Source organism: Halichoerus grypus, chromosome 4, assembly GCF_964656455.1.
Source record: "Halichoerus grypus chromosome 4, mHalGry1.hap1.1, whole genome shotgun sequence".
NCBI classification, from domain to species: domain Eukaryota; kingdom Metazoa; phylum Chordata; class Mammalia; order Carnivora; family Phocidae; genus Halichoerus; species Halichoerus grypus.
In genome coordinates, this window is record NC_135715.1 from 90,334,054 (window position 1) to 90,354,749 (window position 20,696).

Here is a 20,696-nt window from a genome sequence, read left to right on the forward strand (position 1 = left end):
CTTTGAAACTAGAACTCAATCACAAGAGGAAAGTTGGAGAGAACTCAAATACATGGAGCCTAAAGAGCATCCTACTAAAGAATGAATGGGTCAACCAGGAAATTAAAGAAGAATTTAAAAAATTCATGGAAACCAATGAAAATGAAAACACAACTATTCAAAATCTTTGGGATGCAGCAAAGGGAGTCCTAAGAGGAAAGTATATAGCAATACAAGCCTTTCTCAAGAAACAAGAAAGGTCTCAAGTACACAACCTAACCCTACACCTAAAGGAGCTGCAGAAAGAACAGCAAATAAAGCCTAAACCCAGCAGGAGAAGAGAAATAATAAAGATCAGAGCAGAAATCAATGAAATAGCAACCAAAAGAACAGTAGAACAGATCAACGAAACTAGGAGCTGGTTCTTTGAAAGAATTAACAAGATTGATAAAACCCTGGCCAGACTTATCAAAAAGAAAAGAGAAATAACCCAAATCAACAAAATCATGAATGAAAGAGGAGAGATCACAACCAACACCAAAGAAATACAAACAATTATAAGAACATATTATGAGCAACTTTATGCCAGCAAATTAGATAACCTGGAAGAAATGGAAACATTCCTAGAGATCTATCAACTACCAAAACTGAACCAGGAAAAAATAGAAAACCTGAACAGACCTATAACCATTAAGGAAATTGAAGCAGTCATCAAAAATCTCCCAAAACACAAAAGCCCAGGGCCAGAGGGCTTCCCAGGGGAATTCTACCAAACATTTGAAGAAGAATAAATACCTATTCTCCTGAAACTCTTCCAAAAAATAGAAATGGAAGGAAAACTTCCAAACTCATTTTATGAGGCCCCCATTACCTTGATCCCAAAACCAGATAAAGACCCCATCAAAAAGGAGAATTACAGACCAATATCCCTGATGAACATGGATGCAAAAATTCTCACCCAAATACTAGCCAATAGGATCCAACAGTACATTAAAAGGATTCTTCACCACGACCAAGTGGGATTTATCCCTCGGCTGCAAGGTTGGTTCAACATCCGCAAATCAATCAACGTGATACAATACATTAACAAAAGACAGAACAAGAATCATATGATCCTCTCAATAGATGCAGAAAAAGCATTTGAGAAAGTACAGCATCCTTTCTTGATCAAAACTCTTCAGAGTATAGGCATAAAAGGTACATACCTCAATATCATAAAAGCCATCTATGAAAATCATAGCAAATATCAGTTTCAAAGGGGAAAAAGTGAGAGCTTTCCCCCTAAGGTCAGGAACGCGGCAGGGATCTCTACTATCACTACTGCTATTCAACATAGTATTAGAAGTCCTAGCCACAGCAATCAGACAACAAAAAGAAATAAAAGGCATCTGAATCATCAAAGAAGAAGTCAAACTCTCACTCTTTGCAGATGATATGATACTTTATGAGGAAAACCCAAAAGACTCCACCCCAAAACTGCTAGAACTCATACAGGAATTCAGTAAAGTGTCAGGATATAAAATCAATGCACAGAAATCAGTGGCATTCCTATACACCAACAACAAGACAGAAGAAACAGAAATTAGGGAGTCGATCCCATTTACAATTGCACCCAAAACCTTTAGATACCTAGGGATAAATCTGACCAAAGAGGCAAAGGATCTGTACTCAGAAAACTATAAAATACTCATGAAAGAAATTGAGGAAGACACAAAGAAATGGAAAAACGTTCCATGCTCATGGATTGGAAGAACAAATATTGTGAAGATGTCAATGCTACCTAGAGCAATCTACACATTCAATGCAATCCCCATCAAAATACCAACCACTTTCTTCAAAGAAATGGAACAAATAATCCTAAAATTTGTATGGAACCAGAAAAGACCCCGAATAGCCAGAGGAATGTTGAAAAAGAAAAGCAAAGCTGGTGGCATCACAATTCCGGACTTCCAGCTCTATTACAAAGCTGTCATCATCAAGACAGTATGGTACTGGCACAGAAACAGACACATAGATCAATGGAACAGAATAGAGACCCCAGAAATGGACCCTCAACTCTATGGTCAACTAATCTTTGACAAAGGAGGAAAGAATGTCCAATGGAAAAAAGACAGTCTCTTCAGCAAATGGTGTTGGCAAAATTGGACAGCCACATGCAGAAGAATGAAACTGGACCATTTCCTTACACCACACACAAAAATAGACTCCAAATGGTTGAAAGACCTCAATGTGAGACAGGAGTCCATCAAAATCCTAAAGGAGAACACAGGCAGCAACCTCTTCGACCTCAGCCACAGCAACTTCTTCCTAGAAACATCGCCAAAGGCAAGGGAAGCAAGGGCAAAAATGAACTATTGGGACTTCATCAAGATAAAAAGCTTTTGCAAAGCAAAGGAAACAGTCAACAAAACCAAAAGACAACTGACAGAATGGGAGAAGATATTTGCAAATGACATATCAGATAAAGGGCTAGTATCCAAAATCTATAAAGAACTTATCAAACTCAACATCCAAAGAACAAAGAATCCAATCAAGAAATGGGCAGAGGACATGAACAGACATTTTTCCAAAGAAGACATCCAAATGGCCAACAGACACATGAAAAAGTGCTCAACATCGCTCGGCATCAGGGAAATCCAAATCAAAGCCTCAATGAGATACCACCTCACACCAGTCAGAATGGCTAAAATTAACAAGTCAAGAAATGACAGATGTTGGCGGGGTGCGGAGAAAGGGTAACCCTCCTACACTGTTGGGAATGCAAGCTGGTGCAGCCACTCTGGAAAACAGTATGGAGGTTCCTCAAAAAGTGAAAATACAGCTACCATATGATCCAGCAATTGCACTACTGGGTATTTACCCCAAAGATACAAATGTAGGGATCCAAAGGGGTACGTGCACCCCGATATATATAGCAGCAATGTCCACAATAGCCAAACTGTGGAAAGAGCCAAGATGTCCATTGACAGATGAATGGATAAAGAAGAAGTGGTATATATATACAATGGAATATTATGCAGCCATCAAAATGAATGAGATCTTGCCATTTGCAACGACGTGGATGGAACTGGAGAGTATTATGCTGAGCGATATAAGTCAAACAGAGAAAGACATGTATCATATGACCTTACTGATATGAGGAATTCTTCATCTCAGGAAACAAACTGAGGGTTGCTGGAGTGGGGGGTGGGGTGGGAGGAATGGGGTGATTGGGTGATAGACACTGGGAAGGGTATGTGCTCTGGTAAGCGCTGTGAATTGTGCAAGACTGTTGAATCTCAGATCTGTATCTCTGAAACAAATAATGCAATATATGTTAAGAAAAAAAAAAAAAGAAGATAGTAGGAAGGGAAAAATGAAGCGGGGGAATCAGAGGGGGGACGAACCATGAGAGACGATGGACTCTGAAAAACAAACTGAGGGTTCTAGAGGGGAGAGGGGTGGGAGGATGGGTTAGCCTGGTGATGGGTATTAAAGAGGGCACGTTCTGCATGGAGCACTGGGTGTAATGCACAAACAATGAATCATGGAACACTACATCAAAAACTAATGATGTAATGTATGGTGATTAACACAACAATAAAAAATTAATTATTTAATTAAAAATAAATAAAAAGAACGAAATTCATAATTAAATTATGACATATCTCAATGAAAAATTATGTGGTTTTATAAAATAAGAATGTTGAAGACTAATTGACCTGAATAAATGTTCATTTTGACTTCATATTTAAAACAAGGTAGGGGAGCCTGACTGACTCAGTCAGTTAAGCATCTGCCTTCAGCTCAGGTCATGATCCTGGGGTCCTGGGATCAGAGCCCTTTGTTGGTCTCCCTGCTCAGACAGGAGTCTGCTTCTCCATCAGCTGCTCACCTTGCTCCTGCTCTCTCTCTGTCTCTCTCAAATATTTTTAAAATATGGTAAACAGAATGTGCATAGTGAAAGAAATTATTCAGTTGTATGATTATCGATAATTTTCATTTTCTAATATAAAATTTCCTACATTCTCAGGGGTTGACTGGCTCAGTTGGTAAAGCATGCAACTCTTGATCTCAGAGGTGTGAGTTCAAATCCCACTTTGGGTATAGAGATTAATTAAAAATAAAATTTCCTACATTCTTGATTTTTTTCTTAAAAATAGGATTTGTAGCTTTAAATTATACATACATACATACACCAGAAAGAAGGTATCCAGTAAGACTTTCCCATATGATTTCTCTCAGGTAGTTGATGTATGAGGCTACACATTCACGCATTCTTTTTATTTTTAATGGCATCTATACTCATAATGTTTCCATGCTGGAATATGAATATATAATCTGGACATCATTCTCAGTGCCAGCAACCATTACCATCACCAATTAATTTTACTTAATCTGATTTTGCATTCACCAATTTTGTGATTATAATCCATCTTCCAATTTAGATACACTTACAGAAAGGGAATCATGGTTTATGTGTTAGTTCTTTGATACATTGTCTCATATAAATTATTGTCATTTGGGCTTTATATGTTGTTTATGAACTAAATGAATAGATGGATGTGAAATGTCCCTCAAATAGATTAATTCTGGTGGATTGACCAAAAAAGTATTTTGATTTACAAACAGCCCTGGCATTTTGTAAATTCACCAGTGTAAATACCTTTTAAGAAATGTCTATATTGTTTTATATACCCACACATATACACATGCATACCTATTTATAATAAGCATATGTTACATATATCCTATATGTATAAATATATGTATCTTTCTATTAAAAAATGGAAGACTCTAAAGCCAACCAGTTTTTTTTAATCCCCTCCTCCATTCAAATTTCCAAATGTAATATAACAAAACCATTAATTCTATAGGCTTTGGGGCCCTGCTTCTTGGGGTTTGAACCTGGTCACTTTACCTACCATAGGCAAGTTATTTCATTTCTTTGCAGCTCAGCCTTTTCTCTATGTAAAAAGGATCTAATAATTTTGCCTAAATCACAGTGTTGTGGAAAGAGTAAAAAAGTTAAGATGTATAAGCTTCTTAGAATAAAAACAAATGCACACACCACATCAAAAACTAATGATGTATTGTATGGTGACTAACATAACATAACAAAATTAAAAATAAAAATAAAAATAATTAAAAAATAAAAACAAATGCAGACTATCCACAGGTTGTTTTTACTATCGTTGTTATTATATTCCCCTTCCCTCAAATTCTTTTGTTTTTCTTTTTGGTAATATTCATGTATATTTCAGTTTCTTCCACGAGTGTTTACTTTTTTCCCAGTGTACAACCATGACCTTTTATTTCTTCATATAAGTTTTTTGATCACTTACATACCACAATGATTTACACATACTAGGGAGTCATGGACAATTAAAATTTTATTCAATATCTTTAAGACAATACACAAGTAGTTTCACTGACTACACACTTAAATGATATATATGACAAGCTTTTGATAAATGATTATTTAAAAACTAATAGACAGAAATTCTTATTTTACTGACTATAGCTTTAATGCTGAGCAGCCAGTATTAAAGTCTCCTCAATAAATTACTGCATGTTTTTGAGGATCCAGTATTCCAGGAATTATTATTTTTTGTGAATTATGTCTTGTCTCTTTTCATTAAGAAATTTGAAAAAGGATGCTTATTTGTGCATTAGTGATTATACAGACAATTTGTTTTAAATATAAAATCTCATGGATCAGAAATTGGATGAGAGCAACTTATAGTTATGGAGAGTAACTTAGAGGAGTATGTATTTATGAGTTATGGTGGGGGGAAATGGTACTTTTGAATGACTGGTGTGTAGTCTGCCAAACAGAAATTTTAGTCTTGAACTTTACACGTGGGAAATATAACTTCAAAGCTTATCTTTATGGATAACTCTAAACACTGAAAGGTGCCAAAACAATTTCTGGATCCTAAAAGAAATATGAATATTATTAAATCAATGTTATTAAGTCACTTGCTTTGATTTTTAGCAGTCCAGAGTCTTAGATAACTAACAGTTTTGGAAGGCATGTTACTGTATTCAAGAAATGGTTTCATTAACCAAAAATTACTTATATAGTAGTCATATTGGTAAAGAGAGTTGACTACATACAATCTAATGGCTGTGTATACCAACTCTGATTGTGATTTACATTTTCAAATTCAGCAAAAGGGCAATATACCACCAGTGAGCAATTCAACTGCATAAATAGAAATGAAAAGGAAATATAAATTATCCTGAACAATTTGAAACACTGGAAAATAATATTACCATACAGAACATTCTAATTATCTCACTCAAGACAAATTTATTTTAGAGCATATGCTAAACATGAAATGCTAACAGGTTTTTATTTTTTTAAGGACAATTATAGCAGATTAACTTTTAGCCATTATATCTTATTATTTCCAATAGCTTTTCTTCTCCTGGATTTAGACAATACTTTTACTTAGGTACATTTATGTCATTTGTATCCAAATCATGTTTCCTGAACTATCCTTATACTATATAACATATATTACTCAGCTTGATTGTGTTTTAAATTTATTATGTAGCATTAATTCCTCCCATGGTGACCTAGAAATTATATTAGAAAAGTAAGCTAATGCAGTATTCCTCAAAATGCATTTCATGATACACTAGTTCTGTGCTATATTAATAGTCATTCTAAAGAATGAAGTGTCCTGTGATTAAACAACTTGAAAGACTGCAAGTTAAAGTATATAAATTAGCATGTGTTGGCTCAGAACAATTTGCAATCCACTGGAAATTTTTAAGTTGCATGTGCTTGTGTATTGTGCTGTATTTTTAATGATGGGGTATTTTGTGAGGGTAGTGTGCACAGAGTGATATTTAAATGCTGATCTAGAGGGATTTTGATTTGGGGATGAATGAAACTTTGCTTTGTTATTTCCTGGGATATGATATGCTATAGATGAAAGTCCTTGACTGAAGATTGGAGCTTGGGGCTTTTGCATTGGTTCTTCCTTCTTTCATACACTAAGGCCTTTTATGTTCTTTCACCCTAAGTCTCCTCTCTTCTGCTTTCAGGCTTGAGACTCCAACATTTGTTTTTCCCATTTGTTTCCTCTTTAAAAATAAATGAATTTATTTTCTATTTCTAAATTGCCTTTACCATGGAACTTTGATCTTGCAATTACTTTGCTAGAAAAAGAAAGGAGTGTGGAGTTTAGAGTCAGGAAGGTCTGAGTCCAACTTTTCATGCAGCCAATCCTAGCTCTGTCTTCCACATTTCAAGGCCCAGCTTTTCCTTCTCAACACCTGCTGCTTCCACTGAGCTGTCTTTGGAGTACCATGAATTATGCCTAGACTCATCAGCAGGTAAGGAAGTGTTTAGGTCACCAATAAAGCAAGACCATAAATAAATATATAAATACATAAATAATAGTTTAAAATTATTTGATTTTAGTATTACAGACTAATGATCAGTTTGAAACAGTGGTCATGGACAATAAAATTTTATTCAAGTTCCTAATTTATTTTAGGGATTTATGTTGTTATTGTTTTAAATTCCATTTGAGAAGCGCTTCATCACTTTTTAATTGCTGAGACAACTAACAATCTAAACCTGGTATTTCTGAGGCCCTTTGTCTAAATTGTACCACATCTTTATTCTCTTCCTGCCCCCTGCATTTCTCCCCGTCTGCCTAACACCTCTGTTTGGGAGAGGGCATCTCTGTTTTTCATCTACATGTACTTGAATCTCTTTTACAAGAATTATCCAGACATTTATTACAAAGTTGGAATCATCTAAATTCCCTTAGGCAATAATGGGAAGAGTAAGTGCTGGGATAATGAGAAAGGAAAGAAAATATTGACATGAAAATAAAGATATTCAATATTTGAAAACTGTGTTCTGCCCCCGGTTTTGTTTGACTGGGCATGTGACCCATTGGGAATGCCCAGCCTATATTTATGCGTGAGAGTCTATCTTCATGTATAAATGCCCTCAAGTCAGTTTCAGCAGGTGCAGGATATGCAGAACTAACTGTATGATTTCTAACAGATCATCACACTCAATAGAAGTTATAGTCATGAGGTTACAAGGATGATAAATACAGAATAATTAAGTTGAATGAATGTTTAGGTTTCAAATGTTGCTGAGATTACAGGTAGATCTCAGCAAATAAGAAATTCCTTTTTTAAACATATCAAGAACTGTGCAAGTTTCCAGAAAGCACATGGGTAAGTAACTAGAAGTATTTGTTGTTAGCGTATGTTTAATAATGTCATAAAAAGCACTCTTGACAAAAGATTTTAGATTCAGATTGTATAATTAATTCGACCTTGGACACAGCAACTTCTTGCAGGACACGTCTCTAAAGATAAGGGAAACAAAAGCAAAAATGAGCTATTGGGACTTCAAGATAAAAAGCTTCTGCACTGCAAAGGAGACAATCAACAAAACTAAAAGGCAACTTATGGAACGGGAGAAGATATTTGCAAATGAAATTACAGATAAAGGGCTGGTATCCAAGATCTATAAAGAATTTCTCAAACTCAACAGCCAAAACACAAATAATCTAGTCAAGAAATGGACAGAAGACATGAACAGACACTTCTCCAAAGACATACAAATGGCTAACAGATGCATGAAAAAATGCTCCACATCACTCGCCATCAGGGAAATCCAAATCAAAACCACAATGAGATACCACCTTACACCAGTTAGAATGGCTAAAATTAACAAGACAGGGAACAACAAATGTTGACGAGGGTATGGAGAAAGGGGATCCCTCTTACACTCCTGGAGGGAATGCAAGCTGGTACAGCCACTGTGGAAAACAGAATGGAGGTTCCTCAAGTCGTTAAAAATAGAGCTACCCTATGACCCAGCAATTACACTACTTGGTATTTAGCCAAAGATACAAATGAGTGAAAAGAAGGGGAACATGCACCCAATGTTCATAGTAGCAATATCCACAATAGCCAAACTGTGGAAGGAGCCCAGATGTCCTTCAACAGATGAATGGATAAAGAAGATGTGGTTCATATAAACAATGGAATATTACTCAGCCATCAGAAAGGATGAATATCTACCATTTACATTGACATGGATGGAACTGGAGGGAATTATGCTAAGTGAAGTAAGTCAATCAGAGAAATACAATTATCACATGGTTTCACTCATACATGGAACAGAGGACAATAGGGGAAGGGAGGGAAAACTAAATGGGAAGAAATCAGAAAGGGAAAAAAAAACATATGAGATCCTTGACTCCAAGAAACAAGCTGAGGGTTATGGAAAGGAAGGTGGGTGGGGAGATGGGGTAACTGGGTGATGGGCATTAAGGAGGGCACGTGATGTGATGAGCACTGGGTATTATACACAACTAATGAATCATTGAACATTATATCAAAAACTAAGGGTACTGTATGTTGGATAACTCAATTTAAATAAAAAAAAAGAATCTCAGAATTGGGGTGCTTGGGTTGCTCAGTTGGGTTAGCATCCAACTTTTAATCTCAGCTCAGGTCTTGATTCAGGGTTGTGAGTTCAAGCCCCATATTGGGCTCCATGTTGGGTGAAGAGCCTACTTAAAAATAAATAAATAAATAAATAAATAAATAAGTAAAATCTCAGAATTGGAGGGACACTTTTAGGTTGTGTAGTCCAATTCCCTCATTTTTATAGAGATTTTTCTAGCCTCATGTAATAAGTTAAGATGCCATGATGGGACAAATTGTATCAGTTAACATTGTGTTACATTGTAAGTATAGAAATCAGGCTATAGCGGCTTGATCAAATAAAGCGTTATTTTTTAATTATATAACAACCTAATAGTAGCCGGTCTTATATCACTCAGGAAAAGTTAGTTGAGGGTGTCGTCCAGGGTCTAAGTAGGCTATTTCTTTCTTCCTTCAGTATCACCCTTAGTATGTGACTTTCATCCTCATGGATCCAAGGTGGCCCATGCTCCTTTGAGTATCTTGTCCACATTCCAGGAATGGTCAAATTAAAAATCAAAATAAAAGAAACATATCCTTGCCAATGTCAAAGATTCAAAAAGTCAGACACTAGTTTGAGTGGAAAGAACAGATTTTAATCAGCAAAAACTATTACAATAGGAAAGAGGATCCAGCATGAACTGAAACCAATTTCCATTTCTGCAGAGGTGACCAGGAGTTTTAAAGGGAGTATGAGGGAATATGGAGAAGTGAGACTCAGTAGGGTCAGGGAAATGGAAGTTTATAAAAACAGGAAGAAAATGTTGGTCCATGTAAAACCCATCTGAATTTGCTATCTGGTACTTATTGAAGTTAGGTTCCTAACTTCCCACAGACTGGGAGACAGGGGCCCTATAATCAGATGTTGACTGGAATAAATAGTATTTTCTTTTGGCAGCTTTAAGCTTCTCTAAGCAGGAACTTAAGAGTGCTGGAATTCTTATCCTAAGGATATGACCTTGAGCTCTTAGAAACTGTGCTAGGGTTTGTTCAAGTATCTTAATTGGGTGGGGGAAGTGAGAAGTGGATAAAAACATCTGCAGTTTTTATAAGTCATGGTTAAAGTCTAGTTAAGAAGAAAGCTCAGCCTATCCAGAGTTTGGTCAATGGGAATCCTTGTCACTAGATTTTGTCTTCTTAAAGGAAAGGGAAGCCTCATGTCCTAGAGTTATAGCATATAGCCACCCATAGCTGTACTGAACCTTGTGGAAATATATACTCTTGATATGGTTTCCTGATATCCCACACATAATTGATTAATTTGGGGTACAAATATTAGGTAGGTGTCTTAGTCATACCACTGTCATGGTATTTCACACAGAATTGCTTCTGATTTTCTGAAAACTCAGTTACAGTGACAGCTAGGTGGCCACACCTTGCAGGGGATAACGGTTCTTCAAAAGTTAATATATGTTCTCAATCAATGTCTAAAATATGATGTTGTTTCTCCCATAGCCAGGATTCACAGATCCAGGAATTAAAGGGCAGGAATGGTTATAACATGCTCACTATTACACCAAGTAAACCTGTAAGAAAATTAGCTTCCTGTTCCTGTGATTTTATGTTCTGCTAGCCTAGAGATCTTAGCTGCCCAAAAAGGGGTGCTTTGGGGCACCTGGCTGGCTCAGTCCATAGAGCATGCAATTCTTGATTTCAGGGTTGTGAGTTTAAGCCCAGCATTATGTGTAGAGCTTACTTAAAAAACAGTTAACAAACAAACAACAACAAAAAGTAATGCTCCAATCAGGAGGCCCAACAATGATTTCACTGAACTGGACTGCCACCTGGCCACTTTGGACTCCTCATGACTCTGAATCAACAGGCAAATGAAGGGGGTTACTATGCTGAGTGGGGTGATTGATCCTGACTTCTTCTCCACATTGGAGTTAAAGAAGAATATGTTTAGAATACAGGAGATTGCTTAGGGTGTCTCAAATTTATCATGTCCTGTGATAAAGGTTAATGGAAAACTATAACAATCCAATCTGGTCATGACAACTAATGGCTCAGACTCTTCAATTATGAAGGTTTAGTCACCCTTCCAGGTAAAGAACCAGCTAATGTGCTTGCCTGAAGGTAAAGAAATACAGAATGGGTAGTAGGAGAAAGTAGTTATAAACACCAACTACAACCATATGACCAGTTACAAAAATGAGGACTATCTTTGTCATAAATATGCTTTCCTTATTTGTTTTGAATACCTTTATATACATATATAGATAAATCAATTTACTTTCTTTCCCTTATTTTTTTATCATGTAACATAATATCTACTGACTTTATATCATACTATATAAGTACTCTTAATTCTACATCGTAGTATTTAAGTTATAGGATATTAGCAATAGTAAACATCACTTAAGAGCTTTACCTCCTCTTCTGAGGAAAGGTGAGTGTGGTTTTACTTGAAGACAGGATGAATATATCCTGTTAGGTAGACTTGTTACCATGCTGTTGACTTTACTGGGAGATTTAATATGGTTTAAGGAGATGTGTGTGAGTGCCAGGTTGACAAGGAATGGATTCGTGATGACTAATTTTTTATGTTAACTCAATTGAATCATGGGGTACCCAGATACTTGGCTAAACATTATTTCTGAGTGGGTCTAACAGAGTGTTTCCACATGAGATTAACATTAGAATTGGTGGACTCAGCAGAACAGATTGCCCTCCCAACGTGGGCAGAAATCAACCAATCATATGAGGCCCTGAATAGAACAAAAGGTGAAGGAAGGGAGGATTCATCACTTATGCCTGATTGATTGAGCTGGAATATTTGTCTTTTCCTGCCCTCATACCAAGACTTACGCCCCTGGTTTTCAGGCCTTTGGCCTCAGATTGACCTACACTCCTGGCTTTCCTGCACCTCTAGTTTTTGAACAGCATATCATGGGATTTCTCAGCCTCCATAATTGTGTGAGCCAATATCTCATTATAAATAAATAAATAAAAATAAACATATTTAATATATATTTAAAATATATTTAGTATTATATTTCTGTTGGTTCTGTGTATCTGGAGAACTCTGAATAATACAAGAGGTAAATAGCATTGCCTGTTCTTTAGATATATAGAGTTTTTGTCCAGGACCTTTTCTTCAACCTCATTAATTAATTAGTACATTTAATAAATCCCTCATAGCCATGAAATGCCACCATTGGTACAACAAAGAAACTCTAGGTGAGAATGTTTGTACACAGCCTAACACTAAGACACCTGTTTCTAAGGAGAAAGGCCGAGAGACCTACGGCATGAAGCCAAAATGGGAGAGACCAATGAAACCCACTAGTAGAAATATACTAAAGTCAACCCATAGTTTTCATGTATGCAATAATGTGATTTTATTGTTTATTTTGTTTTTTGGTTGGGGTTTTGTTGGTGGTGGTGATGATAGATTTTTATTGTTAGTGTTTGTTATTGTTGTCCTTCCTATTACTGTGTTTTCTATATTGGAAGCATTTATCTATTGAGACTTTCAGAAATATATTTGTTGAAACAGTTGTAGTGATATGAAATATTACTAAGAACTGTTCTTTCTACTTCCCTAGAATCAGCATATAACTTCTGTCTTAACTTCTGCCCACAACTTGATGCCTTAATGAAAAGAGAAGAAAATGCTCCAGACTATGACTCAACTAACTATGACTTGCAGATCACCCACCAATTGTTTTTTAGATAAAGTTTTATTAAAACATAGCCACATCCACTCATGGTATGTAATACCTAAGGCTGATTTCCCAGCTACCAGGGCAGAGGTAAGTAGTTGCAGCATGATAGTATAGCCTGTAAAAATAAAATACTTACTATCCACCTTTAAAAAAAAGTTTGCAGATCCCTTCTTTAGATAGCTCTAGAAAATAAAGTGCTACAAACCTGAATTAAGTTAAAAAAAAAAAACGGGGCGCCTGAGTGGCTCAGTCATTAAGTGTCTGCCTTCAGCTCAGGTCATGATCCCAGGGTCCTAGGATCAAGCCCCGCATCAGGCTCTCTGCTCAGCCAGAAGCCTGCTTCTCCCTCTCCGCTCCCCCGGCTTGTGTTCCTTCTCTCGCTGTGTCTCTCTCTGTCAAATAAATAAATAAAATCTTAAAAAAAAAAAAAAAAAAGCCTGTTATAGTTTGAGCAATTTTAGGGAAGCGCTTCTTAAGAGGCAACTATCTTGTCAGTCACCGCCCTTAGTGGGGGACAATATTTTACCCTGTCACAATATGGGGTATTCTAAATGATTCACACATATTTATTCACACACATACTTACCTTGAGAAAGATAAATAGGAGAGCTCCTTTCCAACCATACACTTGCTACTGCTGCATTGTGAGGAAATTTTAGGAAGAAGGCAGGACGTCTTCCCAACCTCAGAAGGCTGTGGAGGAAGTAACAACTGTGCCCTATGTTCCTCTTCAGCGTTAACATCTTCCAGCCGCCAGCCAAGTTAGTCTCTGTTAAAGAAGGAAGTCCTAAGACTAAGAAGAGTTTCCTTACTAGGGTAGCTTTTAAAGTGACAAAGAATAGCTAGTTATAGAAATAGTAGATTATGAAGATACCTTTCTAGCCATAGGGAGGGTAAATAAGCAAACAGGTTAACATCGTTATTAAAAAAATAAAGTAAAAAAATTATTGTTTAAATTGACTGAGTTGAGGCCCTTCAATAAAACCCAATATTTTAGCAAAAGAAAGCATGAGTGGCCTTCCAAATGAAGGGCAGACATGAATGATTAGATTAATATAGGAACTTGGAGTCTGAGGTTTGTGAGACAAAGGGAAGACTCCAGGAAGGAATTAAATCAATCTAGATAATTATTAGGATTTGAAACAGAACAGTAAATTCTTAAATGATGACTGGTAGAAGTAAGTATATGGGTTTTTTTGTTTTGATGTTTTTTGTTTGTTTTTTTAGATTTCAAAGATCAGAAAGAGTTTCAATCGAGGATTTTATAGAATAAATAATAATGATATTAGTAATAATAGTAACAATAAGCCATTTTAGTCCCTTTCTAACCACTTTATCCTTTATCTTTTTAATCATCCTTGATAACCTATGAAAAATACTATTATTATTCCCATTTCACAGTTAATATAAGACTTTAAGAGACTAAATGATAGACAGGATGTGTAGTAATACTAAAAATTGAACCCTGGTCAATCTGACTCCAAAGTTCGTGTTTATAAACAATGGGGTATCTTGCATATCTAGGTCATTGGCAAGTGGCAAAGCTGACTTTGGCTCTTGCTTTTGCAATTGTGTCTTATCTCAAGATTGATATGAAACTGTTAATATATTCATTTGAAAGTCTCTTTATAAGGTAAAAATTTGCTATATGGACAACATAAATTATTCATAGGAAATAAACCATTTAAACACACTATGGCTATCAATCATTTTTATATTATTTAAGTTCCAATAAGGATAATAAATTTAAACTTAAATCGATTATAAATTTAGATCAAACACATAGATTAAAGAATTAAGATATAGGCAGTTCAATTATGTTACAAGATGATCTGCTGCTTTGAATCATCACTTGAAATTAAATATAGCCTCCCCTACACATATCTTAGAAATCACATATTTTATTTCAAAAATGTAAGTTGTTTATTCTATCTTTTCACTATTTAAAAAGATCATGCAGAATTTTTATTTGAAAATGCCATATTTATGCACAAAATTTTATCTGTCATTTTCTTGATTTAGTTCCCTGAAGACAGAAGATGGTTTATAAGCAACATGATCCTGGCCCACGGCAAAATTTGTTTATAAGGAAAATAATTTCAAACACATTACAAATTCTGACTCAATGAAGCTACCAATGCATTTTTTCATATATTTGCAAAAAGTATAAAAAGAAAAATTGTAAGAAGGGTTTTCTGTACAGAGAATGGAAGGTAGGCTTGGCATTGTGATTTTCTTATAGTTTAAATTGTGAATTAGTTCACACTTACTTAACATTACAGAAAATATATACTCAGAAACTAGTTTAATAAATGTTCATATTATATCACATTTAATTTAAACCTTTTTAAGTTTAAACATGGAAACTATAGATAAGAGCAAAGCATCTCTTTCAATCCCTTTCTCAATATTTTTCTCCCCAAGTAAAAACAGCAAGTTAATTTTATTACTCCCACACATATTTAAATATATTCATTAAAAATATAAACTGTAGTATAATTTAATATTAAATATATCACTATTTTAACATTATAGTTACCAGAGTCATATTGTACATATTTTTAAAGAAATTGCTTATTTTTGTCAATATTATCTTTTCAAGATTCATGTGTATGTGTTTTATTCAATTCAACTGCTGAATAATATTTGATTATTTTAGAATTTATTAACTTAAAATGCATTTATTCCTTTTTTAATAGACGTTCCTGATAGTCCATGTTCTTAATTACAAACAGTGTTTGGAACATTATTAAATTCACGCCCATAGGACTGCAAATGAAGGTGATGGGTATGAAGTATACACTTTAAATTGACTAAAAGAGTGAAACACAATTAGTCCTGAAAAGTTATTGTAATAGTTTCTAATCTCACATATATAAGTATACCTATATTGTCATATCCTTAAATAATGTTTTGCATTATCAGAGATTTTTGATTGTTTGAATTTATTGCCATGAAATGGCATTTCTTAGATTTATAGGGATATAAACGTTTTGAATATTTATTGGAAATCCAGATTTTTTAAACTGAGTTTTCATGCTTTTTGTACATGTTTTACTATGCACTAAACTTTTTATTTTATTTTTTTCAAAGCTCTTTATAACAAAAACATTTTTTATATATGATCTAGATAACAGTTTTTAAGAGTGCTGCAAATATCTACCTCTATTCCCTGGCTTTATATTTCAGTTTGTCTTTAATACAGTCAAATGTATCTGTATTTTCCTCTTCATGTGTATGAAACAAATCTTTCCGACTTTTTCCATTTGCTAAAAGAGAGGTTTCCATGCCTTCTCACACATATGTATTACAACACCTGGCCATTTACTATATGCATTTAACATTCTTGGAATTATTAATACACTTAGCAAAGTTTTATAAGTGCGAAAAAGAATGAACACACATTGTCTTTTTGAATACAGACCTACCTCTGTTCATATTGTACAATTCTAAATATTAATGACATATTAAAAATAAAACAAAAAGTGATCCATGCACTGGGGCAAATCTTAGTTGTCAATATTATTATCATTTTATTCTAATGTAGTAATAGTAGGAAATAGGCTCTATATTTTGTCAGACCCTCATATTTTAATAACTGAAAACTAAAGCAACTTAAAATTTGTTAAGTGAAACAGGAAAACTTGTCTCTTCATTAACTTTTTTTATAGGCTACTGAAATCCAAAGATCTAATAAAGTCCTGGACTAATTGCTGAATAGATATTTCAGGTCTGAAATTTACTTTTTCTTGATACTTTGAATTTCTGAGTATTCTGGGTTTTGATTATTAAAAGCAGGAGTGCCTGGGTGGCTCAGCCGTTAAGCGTCTGCCTTCTGCTCAGGTCGTGATCCCAGGGTCCTGGGATTGAGCCCTGCATCGGGCTCCCTGCTCTGCAGGAAGCCTGCTTCACTCTCTCCCACTCCCCCTGCTTGTGTTTCCTCTCTGGCTGTGTCTCTCTGTCAAATAAATAAATAAAATCTTAAAAAAAAAAAGCAATTCTATTTCCTTTATTGCTAAATATTTAAGAACTCCCTTTGAATGCAATTTTATTGTTATTCTTTAAAATCATATCTACAAAACTGTATGTATCTCTACAAAAATTTACTACATTCCAAATAAATTTATTATTCAGATATCTTTCAAACTGGAAATCCTTTCTTGTCCACTTTTTAGGGAAACATAAAATAGAACAGCTGGCTGCTTGGGGTGCCTGGGTGGCACAGTGGGTTAAATATCTGACTCTAGGTTTCAGCTCAGGTCATGATCTTAGGGTCCTGAGATCTAGCCTAGCATTAGGCTCCATGCTCAGTACAGAGTCTGCTTGAGATTCTCTCTCTCTCTGCCTCTGCCCCTCCCATTCTTGCTCTCTCTCTAAAATAAATAAATAAATCCTTAAAATAAAAGAGAACTTCTGATATGTCATTTGCAAATATCTTCTCCCATTCTGTCGGTTGTCTTTTGGTTTTGTTGACTATTTCTTTTGCTGTGCAAAAGCTTTTTATCTTGATGAAGTCCCAATAGTTCATTTTTGCCCTTGCTTCCCTTGCCTTTGGCGATGTTTCTGGGAAGAAGTTGCTGCAGCTGAGGTCGAAGAGGTTGCTGCCTGTGTTCTCCTTTAGGGTTTGATGGACTCCTGTCTCACATTTAGGTCTTTGAAGCATTTGGAATCTATTTTTGTGTGTGGTGTAAGGAAATGGTCCAGTTTCATTCTTCTGCATGTGGCTGTCCAATTTTCCCAACACCGTTTGTTGAAGAGACTGTCTTTTTTCCACTGGACATTCTTTCCTGCTTTGTCGAGGATTAGTTGACCATAGAGTTGAGAGTCCATTTCTGGGCTCTCTATTCTGTTCCATTGATCTATGTGTCTATTTTTGTGCCAGTACCATACTGGCTTGATGATGACAGCTTTGTAATAGAGCTGGAAGTCTGGAATTGGGATGCCACCAGCTTTGCTTTGCTTTTTCAACATTCCTCTGGCTATTCAGGGTCTTTTCTGGTTCCATGCAAATTTTAGGATTATTTGTTCCATTTCTTTGAAAAAAGTGGATGGTATTTTGATGGAGTTTGCATTAAATGTGTAGATTGCTCTAGGTAGCATTGACATCTTCACAATATTTGTTCTTCCAATCCATGATCATGGAACATTTTCCCATTACTTTGTGTCTTCCTCAATTTCTTCCATGAGTATTTTATAGTTTTCTGAGTACAAATTCTTTGCCTCTTTGGTTAGATTTATTCCTAGGTATCTTATGGTTTTGGGTGCAACTGTAAATGGGATCGATTCCTTAATTTCTCTTTCTTCTGTCTTGTTGGTGGTGTATAGGAATGCCACTGACTTCTGTGCATTGATTTTATATCCTGCCACTTTCCTGAATTCCTGTATGAGTTCTAGCAGTTTTGGGGTGGAGTCTTTTGGGTTTTCCACATAAGTATCATATCATCTGCAAAGAGTGAGAGTTTGACTTCTTCTTTCCCAATTCGGATGCCTTTTATTTCGTTTTGTTATCTGATTGCTGTGGCTAGGACTTCTAATACTATGTCAAATAGCCGTGGTGATAGTGGACATCCCTGCCATGTTCCTGACCTTAGGGGGAAAGCTCTCAATTTTTCCCAATTGAGAATGATATTTGCTGTGGGTTTTTCATAGATGGCTTTTATGATATTGAGGTATGTAGCCTCTATCCCTATACTCGGAAGAGTTCAGATAAAGGGCTAGTATCCAAAATCTATAAAGAACTTATTAAACTCAACACCCAAATTAGGGCGCCTGGGTGACTGTTGTTAAGCGTCTGCCTTTGGCTCACGTCATGATCCCAGGGTCCTGGGATCAAGCCTCATGGCAGGCTCTCTGCTCCGCGGGAAGACTGATTCTCCCTCTCCCACTCCCCCTGCTTGTGTTCTCTCTCTCATTGTCTCTCTCTCTGTCAAATAAATAAATAAAATCTTTAAAAATAAATAAATAAAATAAATAAACTCAACACCCAAAGAACAAATAATCCAATCAAGAAATGGGCAGAAGTCATGAACAGACATTTTTCCAAAGAAGACATCCAGATGGCCAACAGACACATGAAAAAGTGCTCAACATCGCTCAGCATCAGGGAAATCCAAATCAAAACCTCAATGAGATACCACCTTATACCAGTCAGAATGGCTAAAATTAACAAGTCAGGAAACGACAGATGTTGGCAGGGATGCGGAGAAAGGGGAACCCTCCTACACTGTTGGTGGGAATGCAAGCTGGTGCAACCACTCTGGTAAACAGTATGGAGGTTCCTCAAAAAGTTGAAAATAGAGCTACCATACAATCCAGCAATTGCACTACTGGGTATTTACCCCAAAGATACAAATGTAGGGATCCAAAGGGGTACGTGCACCCCAATATATATAGCAGCAATGTCCACAATAGCCAAAGTGTGGAAAGAGCCAAGATGTCCATCAACAGATGAATGGATAAAGAAGAAGTGGTATATATGTATAATGGAATATTATGCAGCCATCAAAAGGAATGAAATCTTGCCTTTTGCAACGACGTGGATGGAACTGGAGGGTATTATGCTGAGCGAAATAAGTCAATCAGAGAAAGACATGTATCATATGACCTTACTGATATGAGGAATTCTTAATCTCAGGAAACAAACTGAGGGTTGCTGGAGTGGTGGGGGGTGGGAGGGATGGGGTGGCTGGGTGACAGATATTGGGGAGGTTATGTGCTATGGTGAGCACTGTGAATTGTATAAGACTGTTGAATCACAGACCTGTACCTCTGAAACAAATAATACATTATATGTTAAAAAAAAAAAAAAAGAAGAAGAAGAAGAAGAAGATGATAGCAGCAGGGGAAGAATGAAGGGGGGAAATCGGATGGGGAGACATACCATGAGAGACTATGGACTCTGAGAAACAAACTGAGGGTTCTAGAGGGGAGGGGGGTGGGGGGAAGGGTTAGCCTGGTGATGGATATTAAAGAGGGCACGTTCTGCATGGAGCACTGGGTGTTATATGCAAACAATGAATCAATGAACACTACATCAAAAACTAATGATGTATGTATGGTGATTAACATAACATAATAATAATAATAATAATAAAAAGAACTTCTGGCTGCCTATTACCTGAATTTAATATTTTGCCAGTTATCTATTTGATTACATTTAATTAACATGTTTATATTTATTTGTTGTTCTCTTTCTATAGCCCAGATAGAACTACCACCAGAATCTCCTACCTCTTGAGTGGAATTTGGGTCCCATTACTGCAATTAATAATTTAAACTTAAGAATGCTGTGTATACACACACACACACACACACACACAATTTCCCTAAAATAATAAAATGGTATCATGTTGTATTTTTTTTTTTTTTTACAAATTTCCATTTTCCTTGAAAATCACTGTGTTGGGAATTATCCAATCCATATTAATATATTTATATTTGATTTATTCATTTTAAGTGCTTTGTAATATTTCCATTCCATGTACAAAAATCGTTATATGTGCCAAGTCTCCTATTTAGGTTGTTTCTATGATTCTTTGTTACAGAAAATTACTTATAGACAATAGATATTCTTTGATGTAAACTCTTAAAATG